Below are 12,162 nucleotides of genomic sequence, written 5' to 3'. Positions count from 1 at the left end.
ACACAAAAATGTGTGTGTGTGTGTGTGTGAAGGGCTATTTTTAGCGCCGGCCACCCTTCTCCATTATAAGTATCCTTTCTTAAAAAATACATGAACGTTGCAGGGGGTTCAAAATGTAGCACTCATGCATCATGAACGAGGCTCCATAACCCTTCTCATGATAAGTGCAACCTATACTTGTTTCCGAAAATCGGTGAATTATTGACCAGCGAGTAGATGTTGCCTGATGACGACTCCGATTCAAGTCAGCGTGACAACGCTTAAGACGACTGCGACCAAATATAATTAATACTTGGGACTTTCTTTCCAGATGATTTCCTGCTCTGTTGTGTGGCCCTGAATGCATCTCATCAACGAAAAAGGCCAGCAGGTCGGACAAGTTTGACGGGCGTCACTCACATCGTGACAGAAGCTTCAGCCATTTGAGCTCGGAGGACAACAATTGATTACAGAAGTGTGTCACTGTCATAGCGTGGATTGGGTGCTGGGGAAAGGGGGGGCGGGGTGCTTTAAACGCACTTCTGGCGCTGTCGGATAAATCACATCAAATGCCACTTCCCCGTCCCCTCCTTTGTGGGTAATTGCCGCGTTCCTGTCCTCCCGTGAACGTGCAATCCCTCCATCCGTCAACCAATTGGTTCCGCTGGCGGCAAGGGAGGCACTTCCTGTCAGAGGCACGGGAGATCAGATATCTATCGCCGCTCTGCAAGCGCTTGATGGAGACGGTGAGCGAAGTTATGACTCCGTCATGATGAGTCCGTACCTTTTTCTCGAAAAGCGACGCGGGTGGAGAGGTGAGATGTTTAAAAGCAGCGCGGCGATGAAGAGTCGTATGAAATATTCATTGCAGGGACATCGCTCTCTGTCGCAGCAAGGTGGCCATGCAGGGGGAGTCGGTGGTGTGCAACCAGGGCCTTCAAAACCTTCTCTGCTGGCCTAACCACTATCAGTGTTAGATTTTTATGTCCAATCAGATTTCAGGAGTCTGGGTGTCATTTGTGGCCTATAACATTCAAAAAATATCATTTCAACTTGCTGCACGGGGGTCGAGTGGTTAGCGCGCAGACCTCACAGCTAGGAGACCCGAGTTCAATCCCACCCTTGGCCATCTCTGTGTGGAGTTTGCATGTTCTCCCCCGTGCATGCAAGGGTTTTCTCCGGATACTCCGGTTTCCTCCCACATTCCCAAAAAAAAACCATGCTAGGTTAATTAGCGACTCCAAATTGTCCATAGGTATGAATGTGAGTGTGAATGGTTGTTTGTGCCCTGTGATTGGCTGGCTGGCCACCAGTCCAGGACCCTCGTGAGGATCAGCGGTAGAAAAAATTAATGAATAATCTCAACTTGCAAGTTGAACTATTAAAGAAAAATTACTACAAAATCAAGTTGTTATTTTTGGAGGATTACTTTCGGAAAAAGTTAAAAAATTATGAAATTCATTAATTTTCTACCGCTTATCCTCACAAGGGTCGCAGGGGGTGCTGGAGCTTATCCCAGCTGTCTTCCGGCAAGAGGCGCGGTACACCCTGGACTGGTGGCGAGCCAATCACAGGGCACATATAGTCAAACAACCATTCACACTCACATTCATACCTATGGATGATTTGGAGTAGCCAATTAACTTAAAAATTGATTAATTGGTTAAATCCACGCAAAGGACCAGGTACTAACACTGGTCCGGACAAAGCATGGAGTCCAATGCCATCTGAGGACAAGATCACTAAACTCCATCCATCCATCCAGGAGCCTAAGAAGGGAAGACCAGAATTCCATCTCCCCGCCTACTTCATCCAGGTGGAGATTTGCGTACTGGCATAGTCTTTCCAGTGTTTCCTGGGTCTTCCCAAGGCAAGGTTGGACATGTCCTGAATACCTCCCCAGGGGGGTGTCCGGGGGTCATCCTGACCAGTTGTCATACCCACCTCACCAGGCTCCTTTCAATGCGGTTCTATTCTGAGGGCTTTTCGACTTATCCAAGAGCCTGTCATTTCGGTCAATACCCGCAACGCATGACTCGGACTTCTGCGAGCCGATCTAGTGAGAGCTGAAGAACACGGTCCGACGAAGCCACCATGATCGCATCATCTGCTTTTTTTGCAGATCGCCGACTCTGTTCTTCTTAAACTGACTTCTGCCACCGTTTGCCGGAAATCTAACATCTTCTAAGACAACCTGAACAGTCCAGTGCCAATCGATTGAATGCCCTGAGAATCCGACAGTGGATTTCACCGATGACCTGTCCTTTTGACTGCAGGAAGTCGGCTCTAAGTAGTGGAATGAGGCTCTCGGTTAAAGGTGGATTGTAAAGTATCCCCAGAGGGCAATTTGATTCACAGCCTATAATGGTACACTGACACAGCACACAAAGTAAATAAATGCAACAAAAACCTTACACAAGCTTTTTTTAAATGATGGGATTAGCTGCTTTTCGAGAATAAAATAAGTCGACTAGACTTGTAGGTCTGTTTGGCCAACAGATGAATGATATCGCAACCACACCGTTGATGATGGAGGACGCGTCAAGCTGCCTTCGTCAAGTTTGTATTGTACTTCGAGAAAGTAATAACAACACCAAATGTCGCAGAGGTACCGCATTAAATCACAGAAGCAAAATGGTCGAGGAGGTGGGGGTTAGGGGGACTGTGACCAGTACATAATGTGACTAGTAAATCCTAAAATCAAAACTCAGCATCCTTTGCTTTCTAAATGCACCGCTGTCATAAAAGCATTTCCATCGACAAATGAGTCTGCGGGAAAGGTCAATAGTTAATTGAATAATCTATCACCTTGGGATGGACAGAGCGCAGCAGGCCACGCAATCAATGACAGGCGCATTAAAAGGTCATCCACAGACTGCCATGATAAGTCACCTGGCTAATCTTTTTCCGGGGCTGGATACGGCCGACGGTGAACACCATTCAACACGCGCACGCATAATACTTTTTTTGGTACTCACTTTATCGAAAGAGTGGAAGGTAGGGATGCTCCGATCAGGATTTTATGCCGTTGATTCCGATCATCCATGAGTGAGATCTGCCAATGATGGATTGACTGTATTTTCCTTGCACGTCAATTTTTTCAAGATGGATGCCAAAGGTGCACGGACAAATAGGTCATTATTAAAAAATAAACATTTGGACAGATTGGGGTTTCTTTGAGGAAAAGCGGCATAGAAAATGGACGGATGGATGGATGAATGGATGGATAGATGGATGGACGGATAGATGGATGAATGGATGGACAGATGGACGGACGGATGGACGGATAGATGGATGGATCAGTACTAGAGCTGTCAACTAATTGTTTTACTTACGACTGGCAACATTTCAATGGTATACTTTGAGGAAAAGCAGCATAGAAAATGGACGGATGGATGGATGGATGGATGGATGGATAGATGGATGGACGGATAGATGGACGGATGGATGGACGGATAGATGGATGGACGGACGGCTGAACGGACGGACGGATGGACGGACGAATAGATGGATGGATCAGTACTAGAGCTGTCAACTAATTGTTTTACTTACGCCTGGCAACATTTCAATGGTATACTTTGGGGAAAAGCAGCATAGAAAATGGACGGATGGATGGATGGATGGATGGATGGACGGATAGATGGACGGATGGATGGACGGATGGATGGATGGATCAGTACTAGAGCTGTCAACTAATTGTTTTACTTACGACTGGCAACATTTCAATGGTATACTTTGAGGAAAAGCAGCATAGAAAATGGACGGATGGATGGATGGACGGATGGATGGACGGATAGATGGACGGATGGATGGACGGATAGATGGACGGACGGACGGACGGACGGCTGAACGGACGGACGGATGGACGGACGAATAGATGGATGGATCAGTACTAGAGCTGTCAACTAATTGTTTTACTTACGACTGGCAACATTTCAATGGTATACTTTGGGGAAAAGCAGCATAGAAAATGGACGGATGGATGGATGGACGGATAGATGGACGGATGGATGGATGGATGGATGGACGGATGGATGGATGGATCAGTACTAGAGCTGTCAACTAATTGTTTTACTTACGACTGGCAACATTTCAATGGTATACTTTGAGGAAAAGCAGCATAGAAAATGGACGGATGGATGGATGGATGGATGGATGGATGGACGGATGGATGGACGGATGGATGGACGGATAGATGGACGGATGGATAGACGGATGGACGGACGGATGGACGGACGGCTGGACGGACGGACGGACGGATGGACGGATAGATGAATGGATCAGTACTAGAGCTGTCAACTAATTGTTACTTACGACTGGCAACATTTCAATGGTATACTTTTAGGAAAAGCAGCATAGAAAATGGACGGATGGATGGATGGATGGATGATAGATGGACGGATGGATGGACGGATGGATGAACGGGCGGATGGACGGACGGATGGACGGACGGACAGATGGACGGATAGATGGATGGATCAGTACTAGAGCTGTCAACTAATTGTTTTACTTACGACTGGCAACTAAACACCACGAGAGCCAGCACTTGGCGGCAGACACAATGGAAAGCTTCCTCAAACAGAACCCAAGAGTAATGACTTTGCAGTGCTACCCTGGTCCACCTCTGGGCAAAGGAAGGGGAGTGGACCCAAAGTGAGCTCGGATCTGGACTGAAATATCGTCAGGGACAACCAAGAATCTCAACCAAGACTCAGCCTTCTAAAGACAACCTACACCTTCAAAAGCAAAGATGGTGCAATACTCAAATGTGACATGTAACCTCTGTATTAAATATAAATGAAGCACATTTCCTTATAATGTGACTTGTAAGTTGCGTTCAAGAGATCTCGGAGCGTCGGTCACTGCAATGTAAACACACGGCTTCCAAGAAAAACACAATAATTATGCAAATCTGCGAGGAAATAATTATGGCCGTATTCATTATTTATGGCGCCGACTGCGAGCTGAATGTAGCTTTCTGCTTTAATTGTGGGTGCGCAGAATTATGTCATTTATTTCAACCATTTCCAGCACAATTTCATTAGAACGGCAAGCGAGGGGGACGGAGATTGCCAATTTGCTTCTGGCACAAGCGTCATCTTGTGTGCGTGCACATCTAAATGTTTACTTTCCGAGCATATTGCTTCATGAAACCCGCAGAAATGAGTGAAATGAAGGAGAATCTCATTGATGTCGTTACGGAACCGCACAAAGCGGATCGTTTTTGCCAGTAATTGGACTCGCACTCGCATGTTTGTTTCAAGAGAAAAGTGACTTCTTGCAGACTGACGGACGGATTGTAACATTTCTCATTATATTTTACAGGAAGTTGCAAACTTTTCCAAAGGACGAAGACGCTGCAAAGAGCAACGGGACAGCTGCACATGTCCGGGAAGAACCGGCATCTCGTCACAGAGCATCAACGTGATTGGAGTCGTCTCTGAAACCAGAAATGATCCTCAGTGACAGCCGTTTGTCGTCCCATCAAAGTGCCGGAGATGCTCTCCTCTCGATGAGGCTTCAGACAAACAATTACCCACGGCCGCAGGAACCGTAACTGGGACGGCCAGTTGGGTTTTTCCAAAGGCGTGATCCGTAAAAGTTTGAACCAAATCTGATTTCGATCTTCTGACTGTCCCGACTAATTAATTTTGCATGTCTTGTTCATCACATGAGCACCCAAACATGGGGACAGAGGTGGTTTATTGTTTACTGTACATGAAGCTAGGCCTAAGACGATAATGAATACATGAATTCATCCCACAATAAATGAAAGTGAACTCAATAAGTTTGCCAGCCATAATATATTACCAGAGTATTTTTGTGTATTGTATTTTGTGTTGTATATTATTGATAACACAGGATTCAAAATAAGGGGTTTTCACACAAAAAACGCAATATTAGAATAAGAACTGAGAAAAAATTTGGGTGTAAAAAAAACGAATCATAGAAAGTGAACTCAATAAGTTTGCCAGCCATAATATATTACCAGAGTATTTTTGTGTATTGTATTTTGTGTTGTATATTATTGATAACACAGGATTCAAAATAAGGGTTTTTCACACAAAAATCGCAATATTAGAATAAGAACTGAGAAAAAATTTGGGTGTAAAAAAAAACGAATCATAGAAAGTGAACTCAATAAGTTTGCCAGCCATAATACGTATATTACCAGAGTATTTTTGTGTTTTGTATTTTGTGTTGTATATTATTGATAACACAGGATTCAAAATAAGGGTTTTTCACACAAAAAACGCAATATTAGAATAAGAACTGAGAAGAAATTTGGGTGTAAAAAAAAACGAATCATAGAAAGTGAACTCAATAAGTTTGCCAGCCATAATATATTACCAGAGTATTTTTGTGTTTTGTATTTTGTGTTGTATATTATTGATAACACAGGATTCAAAATAAGGATTTTTCACACAAAAAACGCAATATTAGAATAAGAACTGAGAAAAAATTTGGGTGTAAAAAAAACAAATCATAGAAAGTGAACTCAATAAGTTTGCCCGTCATAATATATTACCAGAGTACTTTTGTGTATTGTATTTTGTGTTGTATATTATTGATAACACAGGATTCAAAATAAGGGTTTTTCACACAAAAAACACAATATTAGAATAAGAACTGAGAAAAAATTTGGGTGTAAAAAAACAAATCATAGAAAGTGAACTCAATAAGTTTGCCAGCCATAATATATTACCAGAGTATTTTTGTGTATCGTATTTTGTGTTGTATATTATTGATAACACAGGATTCAAAATAAGGATTTTTCACACAAAAAACGCAATATTAGAATAAGAACTGAGAAAAAATTGGGGTGTAAAAAAAACAAATCATAGAAAGTGAACTCAATAAGTTTGCCCGTCATAATATATTACCAGAGTACTTTTGTGTATTGTATTTTGTGTTGTATATTATTGATAACACAGGATTCAAAATAAGGGTTTTTCACACAAAAAACGCAATATTAGAATAAGAACTGAGAAAAAATTTGGGTGTAAAAAAAACGAATCATACATAAATTGGGGATAATGACCATCCAGGTCATTGAATCAATCCCAACTGGACTGTTCAGGTTCTTTTAGAAGATGACTTTTTTTTACCTTCCAAGACAACAGTCTGAGAAGAAATAAGCATAAGCATAAGCATAAAAATTCCTAAGCATAAAAATTGCTAAATTAAATAAATTACAAATATAAGGCACTCAGCAGACGCATTGAATGACGTATTGATAAGTAGTGTTTTACACTCATCACTAAGTGTCCGTAATGTTACTGCAATGTTGGCTAGGACACACAAGCACCAGACTTGATTGCCAGAACAACAGGCTTTTATTGCAGGTTTGAATGATCAGACACAATAATCGGCGTGTGAGTCCCTTGCCAACTCAATATAAGTACTTTCATTTTTGTTTTGTTTTCTGTTTACTATCTTGGGTAACAATAGCGTAAATGTGACTATAGGGGTGTTATTTAATGCCTTGAGAGCTCTAATATTGTTTAGTACACTGGCGTGTGAGTCCCTTGCCAACTCAATATAAGTACCTTCATTTTTAAATAGGTATTATTCCATTTTTCAAGGAGTGGTTGTTTTGTTTTCTGTTTTCTATCTTGGGTAACAAGAGTGTAAATGTGACTGTAGGGGTGTTATTTAATGTCTTGAGAGCTCTAATATTGTTTAGTACACTGGCGTATGAGTCCCTTGCCAACTCAATATAAGTACTTTCATTTTTGTTTTGTTTTCTGTTTACTATCTTGGGTAACAAGAGTGTAAATGTGACTATAGGGGTGTTATTTAATGTCTTGAGAGCTCTAATATTGTTTAGTACACTGTCGTGTGAGTCCCTTGCCAACTCAATATGAGTACATTCCTTTTTGTTTTGTTTTCTGTTTACTATCTTGGGTAACAAGAGTGTAAATGTGACTATAGGGGTGTTATTTAATGTCTTGAGAGCTCTAATACTGTTTAATACACTGGCATGTGAGTCCCTTGCCAACTCAATATAAGTACTTTCATTTTTGTTTTGTTTTCTGTTTACTATCTTGGGTAACAAGAGTGTAAATGTGACTATAGGGGTGTTATTTAATGTCTGGAGAGCTCTAATACTGTTTAATACACTGGCGTGTGAGTCCCTTGCCAACTCAATATAAGTACTTTCATTTTTGTTTTGTTTTCTGTTTACTATCTTGGGTAACAAGAGCGTAAATGTGACTCTAGGGGTGTTATTTAATGTCTGGAGAGCTCTAATACTGTTTAATACACTGGCGTGTGAGTCCCTTGCCAACTCAATATAAGTACTTTCATTTTTGTTTTGTTTTCTGTTTACTATCTTGGGTAACATGAGCGTAAATGTGACTATAGGGGTGTTATTTAATGTCTGGAGAGCTCTAATACTGTTTAATACACTGGCGTGTGAGTCCCTTGCCAACTCAATATAAGTACTTTCATTTTTGTTTTGTTTTCTGTTTACTATCTTGGGTAACAAGAGCGTAAATGTGACTATAGGGGTGTTATTTAATGCCTTGAGAGCTCTAATATTGTTTAGTACACTGGCGTGTGAGTCCCTTGCCAACTCAATATAAGTACTTTCATTTTTGTTTTGTTTTCTGTTTACTATCTTGGGTAACAAGAGCGTAAATGTGACTATAGGGGTGTTATTTAATGTCTTGAGAGCTCTAATACTGTTTAATACACTGGCATGTGAGTCCCTTGCCAACTCAATATAAGTACTTTCATTTTTGTTTTGTTTTCTGTTTACTATCTTGGGTAACAAGAGCGTAAATGTGACTATAGGGGTGTTATTTAATGTTTTGAGAGCTCTAATATTGTTTAGTACACTGGCATGTGAGTCCCTTGCCAACTCAATATAAGTACTTTCATTTTTGTTTTGTTTTCTGTTTACTATCTTGGGTAACAAGAGCGTAAATGTGACTATAGGGGTGTTATTTAATGTCTTGAGAGCTCTAATACTGTTTAATACACTGACGTGTGAGTCCCTTGCCAACTTAATATAAGTACATTTATTTTTGTTTTGTTTTCTGTTTACTATCTTGGGTAACAAGAGCGTAAATGTGACTATAGGGGTGTTATTTAATGTCTTGAGAGCTCTAATATTGTTTAGTACACTGGCGTGGGAATCCCTTGCCAACTCAATATAAGTACTTTCATTTTTAAATAGGTATTATTCCATTTTTCAAGGGATGGTTGTTTGTTTTCTGTTTCTACTTTGGGTAACAAGAGCGTAAATGTGACTATAGGGGTGTTATTTAATGTTTTCAGAGCTCTAATGTTGTTTATTACACATATTTAGAATGTTGTAGACAGTTTTCTTTGCTCTAACTATGAAAATATTCCAATCATAATGAAGGAATCCTCCTTTATCGAAACCGACTATGAACCGATTAAACCGGAATATTGTGGACTCTTTTAGGAAGAATTTTGGAGTAATTTTTTGCGAGTATTTTTGATACTATACCATCAATACACACAGATATACAAAGATTTAAAATTAAGGCCAAGTAAGGGGTCCGGTGCACCCCCTGCCGAGCTCTGCCAAGCAGATCTCCGGCTTCTGGTTGGCATCACCTCTTAATCCGTCACATTTCCCAGTCGGCATCCTTTAAGGAAAAAAGTACCCAGAAGGAAAAACAATCACTTAAAGAGATAAAAAGGTTGATTTCAGCCATCTCCCGCCTTTGAGCAGAGATCTGCGCTCCTCTCGCTGTTTCAGAATTGCCTCGGAGCTCATCCTTAACGGTGGTGGTGCTGGTGGGGGGGCCCCCTGAGAGCCCAGAAGGCCTCCCATAGCAGACAGGGAATTGAATGAGGAGAAGGTAGACAGAAATGTCTCCTTGGAGGTCATGCGGGCAAAATTGAAAGTCCCAGGTATAGTGGAGCCTGTCGGCTTAATAAAATGGATACAATTTCAATTTGCCCTCACCCAACTGCCCGCTCACTTAATGTATTGTTCTTGTAACGGAGGCTGCGATTGAGTTGGCAGCCAAGGAATACGCTTTATAGACACAAATAATCGTAAATTGGGAATGTCACCTTTAAGCTGAGGCATTTTTATTATTGGTAGTCGTGCCGGTGAGCAGGCTTGATGTTTTTTTCCCCGGGAAACCGTACGACACTTGCTTGCCGCCACACGTTTACCACCTTTATCGGGCTCCTGGAAAAGGGAGGCGTGAAAAAAAAAAATGGCCGCCTAACTGCAAGTGATTGATGACAGATAGCGCACTTTGAAATAAAGCCATCCATTAAGAGCGCCCGCTGACCCGTGCCTTTACAGCCGCCCTATCGCACAGTCCCCGTCTGACCCGACCACGCCAAACAGGTGTAAGCGTTGTATTTTACTGCGATTATTTGAACGCAACACAGACCTTTATAGATCCATTTCTGCACCGCGATATTAACTGGTGCTGCGCTAATTAAAGTATCGGGAGCTTTCGCTTCGCCGTACGTCTTCCTGTTTCGGACTGAGACAAAAGTCAGCGTCGCCGTGTTCAGTAAAAAAAAAAAAAATTCATATATTTAAATTAGATTTGCAACACTTGACTGACTTTGCCGTGTGCATGCGTGCACGTCGGCTGGACCTGTTTACTCCCGGTATTATTTGCATTATATGAGAGTGCAAATTAACGAAGGAGGCCTGCTACATTTGTGCCTCCATGTTAATTGAGAGGAGCGATATTAAGGGCGTGTGATGCTCATGCCGGGGAATATTGCATTCTAATAAGTTGAGCAACATTAGCGGGGAACGCGGCTTATTAAGAAGACGCAAGGTGGAGATAGATTTAACCGCACTATACCTAATCCTGAATATATTATACATTTGCATGCAAAAGCTACCTACAAGATTTGAATAGCAATTTAAATATGCAGATATAGCATTGTGTAATTATTTCTGATTTAGAAATATAATTAGATAAAAACTTTTTTTTAGTGGACCGAGCCGTGCTTAGATTAAAATGCATATTCATGGATGAATCTGCTCAGCTTACTTGAAATATATTTGGAGGGTGGTTTCCATGACAGTCAAGCAGCCAAAAGAAGCCACTAAAGGGGCTCTGGGTGACTGCTGGGAGCTGTTTTTCGGGGGTTTTGGGACCCCCGAAACCGAGGAATGACTTCATACTAGGGATGCATGGTTTTAAATAAAATAAAATACTAATAAATTCATTAATTCAAGAAAATTTTTATTTCGGGGTCAAGCCATTTATTTAGGGGGGCATAACCCACCCCTCCCCAGTGTAGAGTCGACCCCGGTAGGCATTAAAATTTTAGCAGATGTGATGGAACCATGAATACAAAAATGTACATGCTGGTTCCGAAGCTTACATTAAATGTCTGCACTGTGCACCTGCGTGCGGTGGCTGCGCTTCGCCTGCGCTTCGCCTGCGCTTCGCCTGCGTTTCGCCTGCGCTTCGCCTGCGTTTCGCCTGCGCTTCGCCTGCGCTTCGCCTGCGCTTCGCCTGCGCCAAGAATAGACCATTTCGGAGCTGGCGAGCTTTCGCCACGAAATTGTCACTGCGCCAAGCTGAAAATGTGCGCGGTTCTGCTCCAAGAGCTCAGCCACCCTGTGGAGAAAACCTAAGCAAAGCTCATGACCTCATAGGTGAGGGCAGGAACGCCGATCCATCGGTAAATTGAGAGTTTTGCCGTCCGGCTGAGCTCCCTTTTCACCACAGGGACTGATGCAGAGTCTGCAACAGGGGTGTCCAAACTTTTTCCTGTGAGAGAAATATGGTAATGGTTTTATTTCATTTGAACATGCATCAGATTACAATTGAATGCATCCCATAATCAGTTCCCAGTTCCACATGTCCAAAAGGAGTAGGAAGAAGCAAAGCTTATTAAATCCTACCCCTCCATCTGGTACTTTTACAATCAGTAACTGTTACATTTGTTCACTTCCTGCTTTCCTAATATAGTTTTTAATTTTAATTTTAATTCTAATTCTAACTTTTAAAAGGATTCAAGGACCATTTTTAATTTTAATTTTAATTTTAATTTTAATTTTAATTTTAATTGTAATTTTAATTTTAATTTTAATTTTAATTTTAATTTTAATTTTAATTTTAATTTTAATTTTAATTTTTAAAAGGATGCAAGGACCACTTTGATATTTTAATTTTAATTTTAATTTTAATTTTAATTTTAATTTTAATTTTAATT

Source organism: Doryrhamphus excisus, linkage group LG15 (genome assembly GCF_037039965.1).
Source record: "Doryrhamphus excisus strain RoL-2023G ecotype Guam linkage group LG15, RoL_Dexc_Guam_v1.1, whole genome shotgun sequence".
NCBI lineage: Eukaryota > Metazoa > Chordata > Actinopteri > Syngnathiformes > Syngnathidae > Doryrhamphus > Doryrhamphus excisus.
This window is presented reverse-complemented; position numbering follows the sequence as displayed.